This window comes from Entelurus aequoreus, linkage group LG04 (assembly GCF_033978785.1).
Source record: "Entelurus aequoreus isolate RoL-2023_Sb linkage group LG04, RoL_Eaeq_v1.1, whole genome shotgun sequence".
In the NCBI taxonomy this organism is placed as follows: domain Eukaryota; kingdom Metazoa; phylum Chordata; class Actinopteri; order Syngnathiformes; family Syngnathidae; genus Entelurus; species Entelurus aequoreus.
The window spans coordinates 32187626-32207250 of NC_084734.1; the positions used below are offsets into that span (position 1 = coordinate 32187626).

Consider the following 19625-nt stretch of genomic DNA (forward strand, 5'->3'; position numbering starts at 1 on the left):
CACTGTGAAGGCCTTAAATCAGGGGTGTCAAACTCAAATACAGAGTGGGCCAAAATGTAAAAGTGAACAAAGCCGCGGGCCAAGGTTGAACAAATGAACCTTTTAATAGGGACCCAAACAAGTTTTGCATTGAATATTGAACAAGCAAGGCTTACATAACTTTATAGTGACATGCAAAATCGAGTTTAGTAATAATAATAATTAAAAAATATCAATGGCACATCAAATTAGATTTTAATACAAATTGAATGCCTCTTTTCTATTTGCAGCCTTCTGAGGTAAATATCAAAATGAAATTTTTCCACAGGCTAATAATACATTTGAAAATAAAATAACAATAATGAATGAATCAAACATTCAAGCCTTGAAGTAGCAAGAGAAAATGTATGAATAAAACTTTAATTATTGCTCAGTTTGCTACACTGATTTGCTTTAACACTGAATACAGAACAAGCAACGCTTATATAACTTAATAGTGCAAAATCAATTTTCAAAAAACAAACGAAAAAACATCAATGGTATATTAAATAAAATTTTAATTAAAAAATTGAATGCCTCTTTTCTATTTGCAGCCTTCTGAGGTAAATATCAACATTAACTTGGTGTGCGGGGGCGGGGTTTGGTGGTAGCGGGGGTGTATATTGTAGCTTCCCGGAAGAGTTAGTGCTGCAAGGGCTTCTGGGTATTTGTTCTGTTGTGTTATGTTGTGTTACGGTGCTGATGTTCTCCCGAAATGTGTTTGTCATTCTTGTTTGGTGTGGGTTCACAGTGTGGCGCATATTTCTAACTGTGTTGAAGTTGTTTATACGGCCACCCTCAGTGTGACCTGTATGGCTGTTGACCAAGTATGCCTTGCATTCACTTGTGTGTAAAAGCCGCATATATTATGTGACTGGGCCGGCACGCTGTTTATATGGAGGAAAAGCGGACGCGACGACAGGTTGTAGAGGACGTTGAAGGCAGTGCCTTTAAGGCACGCCCCCAATAATGTTTTGCCGGGTGGAAATCGGGAGAATGGTTGCCCCGGGAGATTTTCGGGAGGGGCACTGAAATTCGTGAGTCTCCTGGAAAAATCGGGAGGGTTGGCAAGTATGAGTATTAGCGGTGAATGTGGTGTTACAGCGGCATCGCTGCTGTATAATACCGGCGGGCCAGCTCTAATGTTAATTTGATATTGCCTCAAGGGCTAAATGAAATTACACGGCGGGCCATGTTTGGCCCGCGGGCCAGAGTTTGACACCCATGCCTTAAATACGTCTCCTAAAAGATACGGCAGACTGAATAATAACGTGATGGCATGACAGTGGTTTTTGTTAGTCATCCGTGCCAAAAGGTCACATGAAGACCAACTTTTTCCAAAGAAATTATGTACAGAAGGAAGGAGATTCACATGGCCCCATTCGTCATGGTTTACCTGACACATAATACGTGACAAATTGGGGCAGCGCGTTATCCACTTTAGTCATCAGACAGCATTATAGTGTTGCATATCTTAAAGGCGTACTGAAACCCACTACTGAAACCCACTACTACCGACCACGCAGTCTGATAGTTTATATATCAATGATGAAATCTTAACATTGCAACACATGCCAATACGGCCGGGTTAGATTACTAAAGTGCAATTTTAAATTTTGCGCCGAAATATCCTGCCGAAAACGTCTCGGTATGATGACGTTTGCGCGTGACGTCACGGATTGTGCAGACATTTTGGGACAGCATTGTGGCCAGCTATTAAGTCGTCTGTTTTCATCGCAAAATTCCACAGTATTCTGGACATCTGTTTTGGTGAATCTTTTGCAATTTGTTCAATGAACAATGGAGACAGCAAAGAAGAAAGCTGTAGGTGGGAAGCGGTGTATTTCGGCCGGATGCAGCAACACAAACACAGCCGATGTTTCATTGTTTACATTCCCGAAAGATGACAGTCAGGCTTTACCATTGGCCTGTGGAGAACTGGGACAACAGAGACTCTTACCAGGAGGACTTTGAGTTGGATACGCAGACGCGGTACCGTGAGTACACAGCTGCGGCTTCCAAACATTTGATCGCTTGCCCGTATGTGCGTGCCGCTATGTGCATGTCACGTATGTAACTTTGGGGACTTTGGGGAAATATATGTGCTGTATGTATGAACTTTGGGAAGGTGAACGATACTTTGGGCTGTGGGATTGAGTGTGTTGTGCGGGTGTTTGATTTGTATTGGCGGTTTATATGGACGGGAGGGGGGAGGTGTTTGTTATGCGGGATTAATTTGTGGCATATTAAATATAAGTCTGGTTGTGTTGTGGCTAATAGAGTATACTGTATATATGTCTTGTGTTTATTTACTGTTTTAATCATTCCCAGCTGAATATCAGGTCCCACCCGCCTCTCACAGCATCTTCCCTATCTGAATCGCTTCCACTGCCCTTTAGTCCTTCACTCTCACTTTCCTCATCCACGAATCTTTCATCCTCGCTCAAATTAATTGGGAAATCGTCGCTTTCTCGGTCCGAATCGCTCTCGCTGCTGGTGGCCATGATTGTAAACAATGTGCAGATGTGAGGAGCTCCACAACCTGTGACGTCACGCTACTTCCGGTACAGGCAAGGCTTTTTTATCAGCGACCAAAAGTTGCGAACTTTATCGTCGATGTTCTCTACTAAATCCTTTCAGCAAAAATATGACAATATCGCGAAACGATCAAGTATGACACATAGAATGGACCTGCTATCTCCGTTTAAATAAGAAAATCGCATTTCAGTAGGCCTTTAAAATATGTCTTGTGGCAATTCCAGCTTTGACTACAGCACCAGTTGCTATGTCAAGTGGTGCTTTCCATCATTTTCGGCAGACTGCATTGCAAAATGGTTAACCCACATATGCGAGATCCACCCAGGAATGGGGCCAAATGACTCCCTTCCCTATTGTACGTTGAATGAACCCGTTCCAGAGAGCCAAAAACATCAACACAATTGTATAGAGAATAACGATAGAATTGAATTCAATAGTAAATGGCAGGGGTCCCCAAACTCTCAGGACCGCGGGAAGTCCCAAGTTAAAAAAAAAAAAAGTAGTTTTTTTTAAATATTTTTTTTTAATCTGTCCTTTCTGAAAAGCTTAAAACATTGGTCTCCTCAGTTCCCAAACGTTTACTGAGTGTTGTTAAAAGCAAAGGCCATGTAACACAGTGGTGAACATGCCCCAGTGCCAACTTTTTTGCAATGTGTTGCTGCCATTAAATTCTAAGTTAATTATTTGCAAAAAAAAAAATTACGTTTCTCAGTTCCAACATTAAATATCTTGTCTTTGCAGTCTATTCAATTGAATATAAGTTGAAAAGGATTTGAGAATCATTGTTTTCTGTTTTTATTTACCATTTACAATGTGCCAACTTCACTGCTTTTGGGTTTTGTAGATTGGCAGTTACAGTTAGAACAACGCTAAAAAGTCAATATTTCATAATAGGTGGCCTTTGAAACTCGTGATGTAAACCTGCAATCTTTGACATGACACACCCTTCATCTCCCTATCAAAGTAATGTGCAAGTACAATAACATTAGTTAATAATTTACGAATTACACAACGTGCCAACTTCACTGGTTTTGGGTTTTGTAGAATAGATCCCATCTTCCACCTTCAGCTGCTGTAGTTTAGCGTCGTGCACAATCCACATTCTATCCATAATAAATCCTTCTGTTTTACTGATTCTGACTCACGCGGGCCCTTTCACCAACTACTTTTTGTTCAGCACTCCTCTGGGCCCTCCCAAAGGGAGTAGTAACACCGTGTGAACATTTTCTATGTATAAAAGAAGCTGTAGCTATCACATGCCTGTGAAACTCCTGAAATATCTTCTTGCATCCCTCCAGCAGCAGCAGTATTGGTGCAGCTGATAAAGAGCTTATTGTGGGATTACATCTTCCTCTACCTGAGTTGCCAAAGGGTTCGAAAAGACTTTAGTATGACCTGAAGTCTTTTGTGGAATATCACTCTGATCAGTTGAATGTGCTCTTAATCAGCTCTTTAATCAGCTGGAAACTCACATCTCCCATGCATGTGTGGTACGACCTCTACTTAAAAAACCAAGCCTCGACCCCTCTCTCCTCTCTAACCTTAGACCTATCTCTAATCTTCCATACATTTCCAAAATATTAGAGAAGGTTGTCTACAGTCAATTGTTGCCCTTCTTAGAGGATAATGGTATCACTGAGTTGTTCCAGTCAGGTTTGAAAGCCCTCCACAGTACAGAGTCAGCGCTTCTAAAAGTTTTTAACGATATCCTCCTGTCAACTGATTCTGGTAAATATGTTGTCCTGGTGCTTTTAGATCTGTCTGCTGCTTTCGACACCGTCGACCACGCCACCTTAATCACTCGTCTTGAGAACTGTGTGGGCATTAAGGGTGCCGCCCTCAACTGGTTCCGGTCGTACCTAACCGACAGGAGTTTTTGTGTAAAAATAGACAGTTTTATGTCTTCCACAGCAGCTCCTTTACCACATGGGGTTCCCCAGGGCTCAATCCTTGCCCCAATCTTATTTGCGCTTTACCTTCTCCCCCTTGGTTCTATTTTTAGGAAGTACGATATTGCATTTCATTTTTATGCCGATGATTGCCAGATTTATTTTCCTATGGCACAAAATAACACGGTTCAATGTCTTATTGACTGCCTGCACGATATCAAAGCCTGGCTTTCAGCTAACTTCCTGAGCCTAAATGAAGACAAAACAGAAGTTATGTTGTTCGGTCCAAGTCGCTCCCCCTCCCCCAACGTTGACCTCGACACTCTGACCCCGTATCTCAGCGACTGTGTCACAAACCTGGGGGTAAAGTTCGACTCAGATTTTAAATTCGAAAAACAAATCAGCAGTGTCGTACAAAAAAGCTTTTATCAATTACGCCAAATAGCGAAAGTGAAACCGCTTCTATCAGGACATGATCGCGAGAAATTAATCCACGCCTTTATCTCGACTCGTTTAGACTACTGCAATGCCCTGTACGTAGGCATTAGCCAGGCCTCCCTCGCCCGCCTGCAGCTCGTGCAGAACTCTGCTGCTCGTCTGCTAACACAGACCCGCAGACGTGAGCACATCACCCCTATATTAGCGTCCCTTCACTGGCTCCCTGTTCGTTACAGAATACATTTTAAACTCCTTTTATTTGTTTTTAAATGTCTAAACAACCTCGCACCAACATATCTCTCCAACCTCCTTCAGCCTTACTGCCCCACCCGATCCCTAAGATCAGCCGATCAGCTGCTACTGACGGTCCCGGACACAAGGCTGAAGCTTAGAGGTGACAGAGCTTTCGCCGCTGCTGCTCCCAAGCTCTGGAACGACCTACCTCTTAGTGTTAGACAAGCCTCCTCTCTTCCTGTTTTTAAATCTCTCTTAAAAACATACTTTTATTCCATGGCTTTTAAAACTGAGTGATATCCATCCTGCAATGGCGCCCCATAATACACCTGCTGTGAACCTGTTTTTATGTTTTTATATTTTATTTATTTATTTTTTTATCGTGTTCTGTTTGTGTTGTGTTGTGTTTGCTCGGTTCTCATATTATCTTTTAACCTGCCCAATGTACAGCACTTTGGCTACCCCTGTGGTTAATTTTAAATGTGCTTTATAAATAAAGTTGATTTGATTTGATATGCATGTATTGCATGAGACAAGGCAGACGCTGCTGGAATTTAGAAATGCCTCTAAATTTTACTTCCCTCACAGGTTTTCCGTGGATATTAATTTTTTTCGAACAATCAAACCTATGTTGACAAACTCAAGGTTTGTATCGAGTCCGTATATGTACAGTATCTCTCATTTCAGGAAGCATTTTCTTTCTTCTCATGGGATAATTCTATAGATGTGAAACATGGATGTACAATGAAACCTCAATTTACCAATGCCACATTTTAGAAAACGTTTTTATTTACGGGCTACAGACCGAAAAACAATATGCTTTCTTGTACGAACCTTGTCTCAGTGTACGAACGTTTCATCCACCTGTCTGTATTTTATGTGGGGTTTTTTTAGCCTTTTTACAGCAGTTTTAAAGTTTTATTAGCGCAATATGAGTTTAAAGAAAGCAATAGACAAGCATTGTGGGGTTTGAAACATTCAGAAAGTATCTACGGCGTTGTCTGCCTCCCACCCTCCCATCTGCTGCATGCAAAAAAGATCGATCAACAAAGTACCTATTTTCCGGACTATAAGGCGCACTTAAAATCTTTTTTTCCCCTCATAACTCGACAGTGCGCCTTATAACCCGGTGCGCCTAATGTACGGAATAATTCTGGCTGTGCTTACCGACCTCAAAGCTATTTCATTTGGTACATGGTGTAATGATAAGTGTGACCAGTAGATGGCAGTCAAACACAATAGATATGTGTAGACTGCAATATGGCTCAAGTAAACAACACCAACATTTTATATTACACACGGCGCTCAAAAATCTATCAAAATGTTTTAGTGCGACTTTGGTAAGCTATGAAGCCGCACCGCTTGATGGATAGTACTGTGCGTCAACGTACAAGTGTTATTATGGTGTGTGAATAAGGTAAGACATTATCTGGCGTTTTGTTTTGCAATATTATGCAAAAGCAACTTTTCTTACCTCCTGGTACCTGCTGATCTGTATTTGGGATCTGCATAAGTCCTCCTGAAAATGTGCGTGTGTCCGCCTTTGTAATCCGTGCCGACACCGTAGTCGATAAGCTTCTTTTTTTTCTTTATCTTTTTGTTATGGGACATTCATCCTCCGCTGTTGCCATTTCTAATATAAAGTAGTGTAAAGTTCTTACTTATATCTGTCAGTAAACTCTCAATGAAAGCGCTAAAACATACCGGTGTAGTGAGTTTACATTATTCACCCAAGGAACTTTAGTTATTAGAGAGTTCACGGGACATATTTTCGACCTTGTTGTTGTTTCCGGATGAGGAGATGCTGCTCCGTTATTGATTGAAGAAAAGTCTGAATGTCATTAAAACAGTTAAGTTCAAGTTAAAGTTAAAGTACCAATGATTGTCACACACACACTAGGTGTGGTGAAAATTCTCCTCTGTATTTGACCCATCCCCTTTCATCACCCCCTGGGAGGTGAGGGGAGCAGTGGGCAGCAGCGGTGCTGCGCCCGGGAATAATTTTTGGTGATTTAACCCCCAATTCCAACCCTTAATGCTGAGTGCCAAGCAGGGAGGTAATGGGTCCCATTTTTATAGTCTTTGGTATGTTAGCTCCATCTTTTGACACTTCTTCCACTCCCGTCCTTGCACGCTACACCGCTACAACAAAGATGACGGGGAGAAGACGCCGTCGAAGGTGAGCCACGTAAATAAGACCGCCCACAAAACGGCGCATCCGGAAGCGACTGTCAGAAAGCGGCTTGATGATGATCTGTAAAACATAATCTATGCAACATTTTGACTAAAGAACCACCATTACATGTTATGTAGACCACAGGGAAGTGTTTTACATTTAGAAAAAATAATTATAATATGACTCCTTTGATGCTCCCTATAATCCGGTGCGCCTTATATATGGAAAAAGATCGAAAATAGACTGTTCATCGGCAGTGTGCCTTACCATTTGGTGCACCTTATCGTTCGGAAAATACGGTAAAGTATTTTTATTTTTTATTCCTCACCATTGTAGCAACCTGGCTGTTAAAGTTAAAACGTTTTGTAATTTCAAACACTGTATGTGTGGGTGCAAATGAGGACAGTTCAGCACACTGTTGTTGCTTTGACTTTGTTTATTAAATATAAAGTTGTGTCATCACCCTCTTATTATGTTTGGTTGACATACAGTACAGTATAGTGCATTATATTGTGTTCAAAGTGCACAAACTTTCTAAAATATTGACTTCTGTCAGGGCTGGAACCCAATATCCATGTTTACATTATTTCTTATGGAGAAAATTGCTTCAATATATGAACATTTCTATTTACGAACCCTATTCAAGGAACAATTAAGTTCGTAAATCTAGGTTCCACTGGTCTTAAGAGTAGTCAGTGTACAACCTGTATAACAGTACATATTAACTGTACGGAAAATAAATCAACACACATTTATGATTGTCTAAATATTATGAACATGACCAAATTGTGTCCTTAGTAGGAATATACAGAATAATGTGAGTACTTTTTGTTATCGAGCACTGCCTTAATTCTCTTGGGCATGGAATTCATGATGATGATGTCACTGGTGGATTTGATGGTTGTTGGACACATTCGCTCCTCCACCTTCTTTCTTTCCTTCCTTCCTTTTTTCCCCCCCTTCCTTCCTCTAATTGGGTTCAGGCAGGGCCAACTTAACCTAAGAGGGGCCCTGGGGCTGAGGGGTTTTTGGCCCCCCCAAACCTCAACAAACCGCCGCCCCACCCTGAAAATGCTGCTTGAAAAAATAAATTGTGATTTTACTCCAAAGAACAGCAACAATGCAAAAATATAATCGATTTTAAAATGATTTTGTTGATAAATACATCTTTGCGACGGGCGTCTGTGCAAGTATAACAGAGGTCAGTGAACTTCTAGAACAGTGTTGGCGATCTGGGAGACTACCTGTATTTTTTTTTAGCTCAGTGGTCAACAGGCCCGCCTCTCACAATGGCAATCTGGCAGTAAAAAAACAAACAATGCAGCCGAGAGAGAGAGTACACAATCGCTACACGAAGCAGAGCTGTCTGTTATTGACAGCCGTGAACACCAATCATTACATTCCGCCTTCAAAATCGGGGTCCCCTTGTTCAGCCCAGTATTAGGGCTGGGTTCTAGTAAGGAGGAGACCGAACTGACCCTTTCAGGTTCCTCAGCAAGACAGTTAAGGTGTGTTTAGGTTCCTTCTCATGTTAAAAAACTGTCATGTGGCCCATTTTCTGCTTCACAATGTCACAAGTACATGTTGCAGTGGCGGGCCGTGCGTTTCCCACCTAGGCCTTCAGTGATGTCCGACTTCAAAGATTACCTCTCAAAATACCATCATTTATGTCACCACATGACCATTGCTGGAGAAATACCATACAGGAACACATTTACGCCCTACTGTGAAGTGAAGTGAAGGATATTTATATAGCACTTTTTTCTAGTGACTCAAAGTGCTTTTACATAGTGAAACCTAATATCTAAGTTACATTTAAACCAGTGTGGGTGGCACTGGGAGCAGGTGGGTAAAGTGTCTTGCCCAAGGACACAACTGCAGTGACTAGTATGGCGGAAGTGTGGATTGAACCTGGAACTCTCAAGTTGCTGGCACGGTCACTCTACCAACCGAGCTATACCGCCCCATTGAAGCTCATCAACAGTGTACAAAACAGGTTGTTTTCTGGCGCATTTAAAAATCAATTGAAACACATCAGCAATTAAAACATATCTTATGTGGTACTGTCATAATTAAACTTGCAAAAAATATATTAAAAGTGAAAAATTATTTGAACTCACAATTAGTAGGACCCCCTCTTTGGCTTTTTCGAGTGGAAATGGCGAGCATTTCCCCATTTCATCGCCAGAACAGCTGAGCTAGCTTCCGGGGTTGGCCAACATCGTCTCACAAGATGTAGTTTCTCTGTAGATATCCTCCTTGAAAATGGCTTTGCAAATATATATCTGCCACCTAATCAACGTTTGGTTCTCCTTCTTTGCTATTCCGGTCTGGCTACGGCGCAACACTTCCTACTTCCTGCTAAATTGAAACTTGTGATTGGATACTCAATTTGGAATGACAAGTTAGTATCCAATCACAGTCTCGTTAACATCAGGCTACCTAGATAAGCTACTGTCAACAACTTGTGATCTGATTGGCTATCGCAACTGTCTATCAACTCTGTGTTCTCAAATTCATCCGCTAACGGTCCCAATGAGTATCCAATCACAGTCTCGTTAACATCAGGCTACCTAGATAGGCTACTGTCAACAACTCATGATCTGATTGGCTATTGCAACTGTCTATCAACTGTATGTGTCCGTTCACTTACAGTCCTTACAGCCTGCATTGTTGATTCTGAAGGCGTCGGGCAGATTTGGTACAGCATGGCAACATAAGCCAGCTGAATTCTGATTGGATACAAACTAAAACTAAAAACAACAGCACTGGAAGGAGCATAATATGACATGAAGAGAGTATGAATACTTTTAGATATTTAGGGAAAGTAAATAAAAAAATTATTTTATCTTTAATTATGATCATGATTTCAGGTTATGTTAGGCCAGCAGAGAAGGCCTTGCTGGCCCTAACAGCACACCACTGACATGCTGGCATTCATCTTTCCTCTCAATGAACCACAGCTACGCAAACCCCAGCAGCAATCATGCATGACGCTACCACTACGGTATATTCCATATTGTAATGCAAACGCTTGACCGCTGACGGAGATAATATTTTGTTAGACTAATCTTTTGTATATCAGCGGCCTACCTCTCGCTGTACCTCCCAGATGGCCAAACGCAGACAATCAGCCCGTCTTGGCTTACTTCATCGATTCTCATTTAAGCCACATTGACCACCAGCGTGATGACCTGACCTCCGATGGCACCGCGTCTGTGTCGCTGTCAAATGTCAAGCGCGGTCAAAGAAGTGGGTGGACGAGAGGGTGTGAGCAGCAGTGTGTAAAAGGAAGTTGTGATGGTTGATGAAAGAACGCATGGAGGGTTTTGGGGCTGCCCGCTGCCTCTCCCTATAGGAACAGCTGCCTGCCAGACTGAGCAGATGTAGATTCACGGAGGGGGGAAAGAAGGTCTCTTATTGTCCTGTTGGTTTTATCAAGCTCAGCACTCATTATGTGGCATTTACAAAACCCAAAACCAGTGAAGTTGGCACGTTGTGTAAATCATAAATAAAAACAGAATACAATGATTTGCTAATTATTTTCAACTTATATTCAATTGAATAAAATGCAAAGACAAGATATTTAATGTTCAAACCGATCAACAACTGGTGGCAACACATTGCAAAAAAGTTGGCACAGGGGCATTTTTACCACTGTGTTACATGGCCTTTCCTTTTAACAACACCCCGTAAACGTTTGGGAACTGAGGAGACCAATTTTTGAAGCTTTTCAGGTGGAATTCCTTCCCATTCTTGCTTGATGTACTGTGGTGGATTGTCCGAAGCTTGAACAGCAACAAAAGTGAGTTTAGTACAAAAAGTTTATTTACCCTTAGTCAAAAGTGCAAGTCGGATTGAGCTGTCCCTGCAGACAAACAAAACGTCCTCCGGAGGACACACGAAAAAAGCAATGTCTCTAGAGTCCTGGTCTCCTGGCCATTTTATCGGTTTCTTCGTGCGTCAATCTGTTTTCCTCGTGCGTCACGGTCTTGTGGTTTTTGACATGTTTGTTTTGCAACATCCTTGAATCCCTTAATCATACTTACACAATCAAAACATTTTGTAGACTGGTTGGCACGACTTCATATTGAACTTTGGCCAGAATAGAAGAGAAATGAAATGAGCGTACATTCTTAATAGACACGAAATATAGTTCAAAGGTCAGAAATTCTACTACAGTACAGCTTAAGTTGTTCAACAGTCCGGGGTCTCAGTTGTGGTATTTTAGGCTTCATAATGCGCCACACATTTTCAATGTGAGACAGGTCTGGACTACAGGCAGGCCAGTCTAGTACCCGCACTCTTTTAATATGAAGCCACGCTGTTGTAACACGTGGCTTGGCATTGTCTTGCTGAAATAAGCAGGGGCGTCCATAAAAAAGACGTTGCTTGGGTGGCAACATGTTGCTCCAAAACCTGTATGTACCTTTCAGCATTAATGGTGCCTTCACAGATGTGTAAGTTACCCATGCCTTGGGCACTAATACACCCCCATACCATCACAGATGCTGGCTTTTGAACATTGTGCCTAGAACAATTCGGATGGTTCTTTTCCTCTTTGGTCCGGAAGACTAGACGCCCACAGTTTCCAAAAACAATTTGAAATGTGGTTTCGTCAAACCATAGAACACTTTTCCAATTTGCATCAGCTCTGGCCCAGCAAAGCCGGCTGCGTTTCTGGATGTTGTTGATAAATGACTTTGGCTTTGAATTGTAGAGTTTTACCTTGCACTTACAGATGTAGCGACAAACTGTTGCTATTGACAATGGTTTTCTGAAGTGTTCCTGAGCCCATGTGGTGATATCCTTTACACACTGATGTCGCTTTTTGATGCAGTACCACCTGAGGGATCGAAGGTCACGGCCTTGCCAATTACGTGCAGTGATTTCTCCAGATTCTCTGAACCTTTTGATGATATTACAGACCGTGGATGGTGAAATCACAAAATTCCTTGCAATAGCTTATTCAGAAATGTTGTTCTTAAACTGTTTGACAATTTGCTTACGCATTTGTTCACAAAGTGGTGACCCTCGCCCCATCCTTGTTTGTGAATGACTGAGCATTTCATGGAAGCTGCTTTTATACCCAATCATGGCACCCACCTGTTCCCAATGAGCCTGTTCACCTGTGGGATGTTCCAAATAAGTGTTTGATGAGCATTCCTCAACTGTTATAGTCTTTTTTGTCACTTGTGCCAGCTTTTTTGAAATATGTTGCAGGCATCAATTTCCAAATCAGCTAATGTTTGCAAAAAATAACAAAGTTTACCCGTTCGAACGTTAATTATCTTGTCTTTGCAGTCTATTCAGTTGAATATAGGTTGAAAAGGATTTGCAAATCATTGTATTCTGTTTTTTTTTACTATTTACGTTTTACAGAACGTGCCAACTTCACTGGATTTGGGTTTTGTATTAAAGACAATGCAAAAGCAGCATTTTTTTTAATCAAATATGTTTTCTTTGTACAAGCAGAGATATTTAAGACCTCCTGCACACGAGTGTCGAATCTAGGGCTGCAACTAACGATTAATTTGATAATCGATTAATCTGTCGATTGTTACTTCGATTAATCGATTAATAATCGGGTAAAAGAGACAAACTACATTTCTATCCTTTCCAGTATTTTATTGAAAAAAACCAGCATACTGGCACCATGTTGTGGACATTGGGGGTGCAGCATACACCAACAATAACACAGAAATGTAACTCATCAGAACTGAATCAGATATTGTACACGTTTCTGTTGTGAATAATAAAGGATTCATTTTAGGCTGCCTCTGAATAATAGCATGAAATATTCCAGCACCTTCATAACGTTTAGTTATACTAAAGCGTCACTCAAATCTAAATATATTTATATAGCTTTATCAGCCCGGCTACATTGATCCATTATGAAACCAACCTGAGATATTTCTGTCCGTTACGTTTATTTCGAAATTGGTAACCGTGCGTTTTCTCTCTCAAAACGGAGTCAAATGTGCCAAAGACACATTATCAGCCCCGCGTTGCAACAAAAGCATAACTTTAACGTTACTCACAAAAAAGCTGAACTCATGAATGCTTGTTGCCACTATGGACTTAAAAAGGTACGTACTGTGAGTTCTTCCCTTCATCCATGGCTCCAACATGTTTCCTTTTCAGGTGCTTCTGAAGCAATGTTGTACTTCCGTGCCATTTTGCAGGAAACGGTCTTCTTTGAAGTCTTTAAAGTGAAGTGTTCCCACACTTTTGACGACTTAGGTCGTACACTTTTCTCCATTGAAGCAATAACCTCAAGATGTTTCTCCGCTAAACTATCGGTAGTGTTTTCCTGCGCCATTTTTCGAATTTTTCCAGCAAAGGAGACGCCGTCGTCACGTGAGCTGCACATGACACATAATTGGCTAGCTTACGCCAACTCATGAGACGTAGCCTCAGCGACGCCCTGGCGCTGTTTTGTACTGTTTTTGTACTTATTTTGATTATTGTTTCTCAGCTGTTTGTAAATGTTGCAGTTTATAAATAAATGTTTATAAAACAAACAAAAAAAACAAAAAATAACCTGAATAAATAAATAAATAAAATAAAAAATAAAAAAAAGCCCCCGCGCATGCGCATAGCATAGTTCCAACGAATCGATGACTAAATTAATCGCCAACTATTTTGGTAATCGATTTTAATCGATTTAATCGATTAGTTGTTGCAGCCCTAGTCGAATCCATAACCTACTTTTGGTTTCAACATCAAAAAGCTGTCTTCTGCCTTCACTATGTGGCCCCATTTGAGGTTCACATAGAGGATAGAGTGTGTGTGTGTTTGCTAGTGTGTCTGTGTCATCTTCCATTGTAACAAATTATCTTCTTCATTAATTTTGACACACCAGGAAATTATCCAGTTCTGTGCCGGGGGCTATACATCTAAATTAGAAATGGTTGCGGTAATCCGGAGATTTCAAAGACTCGGGAGCGCATAAACCTATTCTAGGCTGAAGTCATTAAAAAAAAAAAAAAAGCAGTGACATTTTTAAGTAATTTATCTTATAGAATATTGTCAGGCAATCATGGTTGTTGAAATCTGGCGAGCAATTTTGTGGTGTCTCTTTTGCCACGCACCTGAATAGACGCATGGAGCAAAATTCATGTAATTTTTGCTCTTGAAAATTATTCTGGCAGTCATTTCCCATAATGTCAGTTAATTTTTGAGTAACGGGCAGATAATTAACTGTACATGGAACGTCCGCTTTCCATCACTAGACTTGATATGCCGCTCCTCTTGGTGTGACGTTATCTACAGAACTGGAGCCAATTTACCCACATGGACAGTGTGGATAAAGGCATGAAAAAAACTATTTTGATCACTTCATTGCATTTTTTTGTTGCCCTGGTCCACGGTTACTTCAATACTGATACAGTTAATATTATGAGCAAAAAATAATTATAAAATAATCTAAAAATATAAAGTGCATGGCTGCTTTGCAAGATGCCTCTGATTCAAGTACCATACCATACCAACTTTATTTATAAAGCCCTTTAAAAATAACCAGAGTTGAAAAACAAAGGGCTGTACACCACAAACAAGTAAACACACAAAAAGCAGGGAAATACAGGCAAAGGACAGACTAAAATATATCATTTAAAACAGAGGTTAAATAAATATATATTCACATAAAAAGAGCTGATCAAAATTATCTTAAGAGCATTTTGTTCGATAAAAGGTTACTGAGTCGGATATAGTAGCATTCTTCAGACGAAGAAGCTGAAGAGTCCCCAATCGCGTACTTTAATTGTACTGTTTGCAGCCTGAAGCTGAGGCCAATGCTGACCGGGCCCTGGTGGTGAGACTGCAGATCACTGTGCTTTTTCAACAGCTCCTTAAAGGCCTACTTAAATGAATTTTTTTTATTTAAACGGGGATAGCAGATCCAATCTATGTGTCATACTTGATCATTTTGCGATATTGCCATATTTTTGCTGAAAGGTTTTAGTAGAGAACATCGACAACTTTTGGTCGCTGATAAAAAAAAGCCTTGCCTGTACCGGAAGTAGCGTGACGTCGCAGGTTGAAGGGCTCCTCACATTTCCCCATTGTTTACACCAGCAGCGAGAGCGATTCGGACCGAGAAAGCGACGATTACCCCATTAATTTGAGCGAGGATGAAAGATTTGTGGATGAGTAACGTTAGGGTGAAGGACTAGAGTGCAGAGCAGGGCGTATCTTTTTTCGCTCTGACCGTAACTTAGGTACAAGGTCTCATTGGATTCCACACTCTCTCCTTTTTCTATTGCGGATCACGGATTTGTATTTTAAACCACCTCGGATACTATATCCTCTTGAAAATGAGAGTCGAGAACGCGAAATGGACATTCACCGTGACTTTTATCTCCACGACAATATATCGGTGAAGCACTTTAGCTACGTAGCTAACGTGATAGCATAGTGCTTAACTGCAACAAAACTTAACTAACTAGAAACAAAAGAAATAAACCCCTGACTGGAAGGATAGACAGAAAATCAACAATACTATTAAACCATGGACCTGTAAATACACGGTTAATGCTTTCCAGCCTGGCGAAGGTTAACAATGCTGTTGCTAACGACGCCATTGAAGCTAACTTAGCAACGGGACCTCACAGAGCTATACTAAAAACATTAGCTATCCACCTACGCCAGCCAGCCCTCATCAGCTCATCAACACCCGTGCTCACCTGCGTTCCAGCGATCGACGGAAGGACGACGGACTTCAACCGATCATCCGTGCGGTCGGCGGCTAGCGGCGGCTAGCGCGTCTGCTATCCAAGTCAAAGTCCTCCTGGTTGTGTTGCTACAGCCAGCCGCTAATACACCGATCCCACCTACAGCTTTCTTCTTTGCAGTCTTCATTGTTCATTAAACAAATTGCAAAAGATTCACCAACACAGATGTCCAGAATACTGTGGAAATATGAGATGAAAACAGAGCTTTTTTGTATTGGATTCAATGGTGTCCGAATACTTCCGTTTCAATGATTGACGTCACACGCATACGTCATCATACATAGACGTTTTTAACCGGAAGTTTAGCGGGAAATTAAAAATTGCACTTTATAAGTTAACCCGGCCGTATTGGCATGTGTTGCAATGTTAAGATTTCATCATTGATATATAAACTATCAGACTGCGTGGTCGGTAGTAGTGGGTTTCAGTAGGTCTTTAAGCATCTTAAGGAAAACATCAGTATAAGAGGACGCAAAATACAATACTAGCCGTGTAATTTCTTTTTCTAGTAGTTTTGAGCGCCGGCGCTGCTCTTCTTTCTCTGTTTTTCCACAGGTTCTGACTCAGTCTTTCGGCCCCCAAGGTTGCATTTAGCTTGAGTCTATTTGTTCAATTTGTTGTATCCAAACTCTGAGCAATACCCTTCTTTTACAAAGTCAGGCACATTCATGATCATGATCAATCATGATCGCTGCAGATTTCACTCCCCTCGCTTGGTTGGTCCTATTCTGTGCAAGTCAGTTAGACTGTAGAGGTCCATACCTTCCTCATGTTCTCCTCATTTGGAAATGTGTGCAGGCTGACCCCTTCTCTAGTTGTATTACTACAACAATGCATCCGGCAGACATATTTGATCATTTCTTCAAGTTTTATATGAAATATTGTGATTTGGATGTAGATCAGGGGTGGGCAATTAATTTTTACCGGGGGCTGCATGAGCAACCCGAGGACTGCTGGAGGGCCACATCGACAATATTTCAATTAAATTTTGCTCAATATTATTTTTGATGTATACCGTAAGATAAATAATAATAATAATAATAATAATTAATAATAATAGTAATACTTCAACATAGTGTGTGTAACAGCATTCCATGACTAATATAAATAAATTAACATTAATAATAAATGACAGTAAAATAAGCACACGTATGACTGAGGAGTCATCGTGTAACTTTGTGTGGTGTTTGAGTTGTCCGACTTTTTGTGTGGCCATAAACGCAGCAGTGGTTTAGTGCTATGCGTGTTGGTGACAGATGACAAGTTGGTTTTGGCCTGGTTTGTACAGCAGAAAATGACTAGTTTTTCGAGATAGAATTGTTTTACTCATGTTTTTGGTGTGGTTATGTCCGAATATAAACAGTTTTGCTCAATAAAGTGATCGATATAATTCCTGTCCTCGAAGCATCTCGATAGACGTTACAATAATTGAACGGTGTTCAATTGAACGGTGTTGACGAACACCGTTAGGGCCGCTTGTTGTCACTGTCACTCAAAGTTGCATTGCAAAATTACATAGAATAAATATGTTTATTTTGTTTAGAATTCAGATGGGATTTGATTTGGTGCGCGGCATATATTTGCTGCGCGCAGCAGACGCTTGAGCAGTGCACAATTGCGCAGGCACACACCTTAGAGGGAACGTTGCTTTGCAGTCCATGTCTTGTTGGAAACACGCCATTCTTCATCAACTTTTCTCTTTTTAGCGTCTCGGGTGTAAACCGTGCATCACTTGTCGCTGCATGTGCACCTTCACTCGCAGGTTACACACGGACACACGCCCATAAATAATACTTTTCAAAATAAAAGCAGCACAGTTGTATTGCGCGCACGACATAGATGTTTTTTCAACTTTATTTTGTAATTAATGATTGCAGCTGTTCACATTCACTCACAATCACGCACACGCATACGTCCATACGGAATAAATACAAATAACGATTTTCAAAACAAAAGCAGCACCGTTGTATTGCACACTCGACATAGATACTTTTTAAAATTTATTTTGTAATTTATAATTGGCCTCACGCGGGCCGGACAGGGACGCACAAAGGGCCGGATGCGGCCCGCGGGCCGCAGAATGCCCAGGTCTGATGTAGATGCTACCAAAACATAAACTAATATGGGCCTGATCTACTAAGACCTAAAGAACAAGTGCTGTTTGCAACTTTCGGCCCAATCGGACAAAGTAATGGCTTTTATTTGAGTGAGTTATTTAATTTTATCCCTGGATTAGTGGAAATCACGCCGGTATTTTGTGTCTGTGCTAGGGCTGGGCGATATATCGAATATACTCGATATATCGCGGGTCTGTCTCTGTGCGATATAGAAAATGACTATATCGTGATATTCGAGTATACGTTCTCACGCAGTTGCTTTTAGCTGCGGGGCATTACACTACAGGTGTTTCTCACTCTTTCTTGTGTCTCCTTTTCACAGAGTGGTAAAACAAGCGCACCTTCTTACATACGTCACATATTGTCGCGCGTGCAACGTCATACGCTCTCGCCGAGCAGAGAGGTAGTGGCAGAGGTGTGGACTCGAGTCACATGACTTGGACTTGAGTCAGACTCGAGTCATGAATTCGATGACTTTAGACTCGACTTGACAAAATGTAAAGAGACTTGCAACTCGACTTAGACTTTAACATCAATGACTTGTGACTTCACTTGGACTTGAGCCTTTTGACTTGACAAGACTTGCTACACTCCCCAAAACCCAAAGGTTAAAAAGTTATTCAGGAGCGCTCCGTAGCTTTCCTTTTGTACGTTTGTGTCTATCTATCAGCGTGTGTGCTCTCAGTACAATAGCCAATCAATTTAGATCTACGTTGTTTTCATCCCACAGCCTTCATCCAATCAAATTGCAGGACAACCACCGAACAAGAGTTGTCAAACAATGCGCCAGTGAGAAAGATTTATACTAAAGTTGGTTCTGTTCGGGTATAAAAACTATGACTTGGTAAACAAAAAACGAGTTGCAGTATGCTAAACATGCAGTTTGAATATTACAGACGGAGACGCAACAACTTCCAACTTCGTTCGACATTTGGAGATTCACAAAGAAGGGTAAGTTTTGAATGTAAGATAACGTTTATTGGCTAAGTAACGTGACTTTTATTTGCTGTGTAGATAAATCAGTGAGGCTGTAAACTCACTGCTAACGTTATAACCATAAACCTCTTATAAGTAGACGCAGCATCGAGCGCTACTGCCTACTGGACCTGACGAGACGCGGGGCCACCATCTTGGAGTGGTGATCAGTGCAATTAATTTGGCAGGAGCAATGAACTGTCAGCGCATTTAATTCATCTTACCTCACTGAATACCACTGATTTTCACACGTTTTTTTTATCATACGTGTAGTTATAATAAAGGACACATGTTTTGGCGTGTTTTATTATTCATAGTTTGCTTAACAGTAATAGAATATTCTTATATACTATAAATGACCAGACGTCCGAGATCAAAACTGGGAATATAATCCCAGAGAAGGGGGAAAAAAACGGTCAGCTATTTTTAAATTGAAGAAACAATATGATTAGGTTATATATACATGCGTATATCCTACATAAACAATGTATGAATACATTAGATA

At 40.9% G+C, this 19625-nt stretch overlaps 1 protein-coding gene across 16 annotated transcripts in view; it reads left to right on the top strand.

The window, feature by feature from the left end:
- stxbp5a (syntaxin binding protein 5a (tomosyn)) overlaps window positions 1–19625 on the top strand; it is a 441079-nt gene that overhangs the window by 398797 nt on the left and 22657 nt on the right. Inside the window, exon 32 of one of the 16 annotated variants that reach the window (XM_062044602.1) lies at window positions 19042–19096. The exons of the other annotated variants lie outside the window; for them this stretch is intronic. The gene's annotated coding sequence lies outside the window, so the exon portion shown is untranslated. The remainder of the gene's footprint in view (window positions 1–19041; window positions 19097–19625) is intronic. 16 annotated transcript variants of the gene reach the window in all.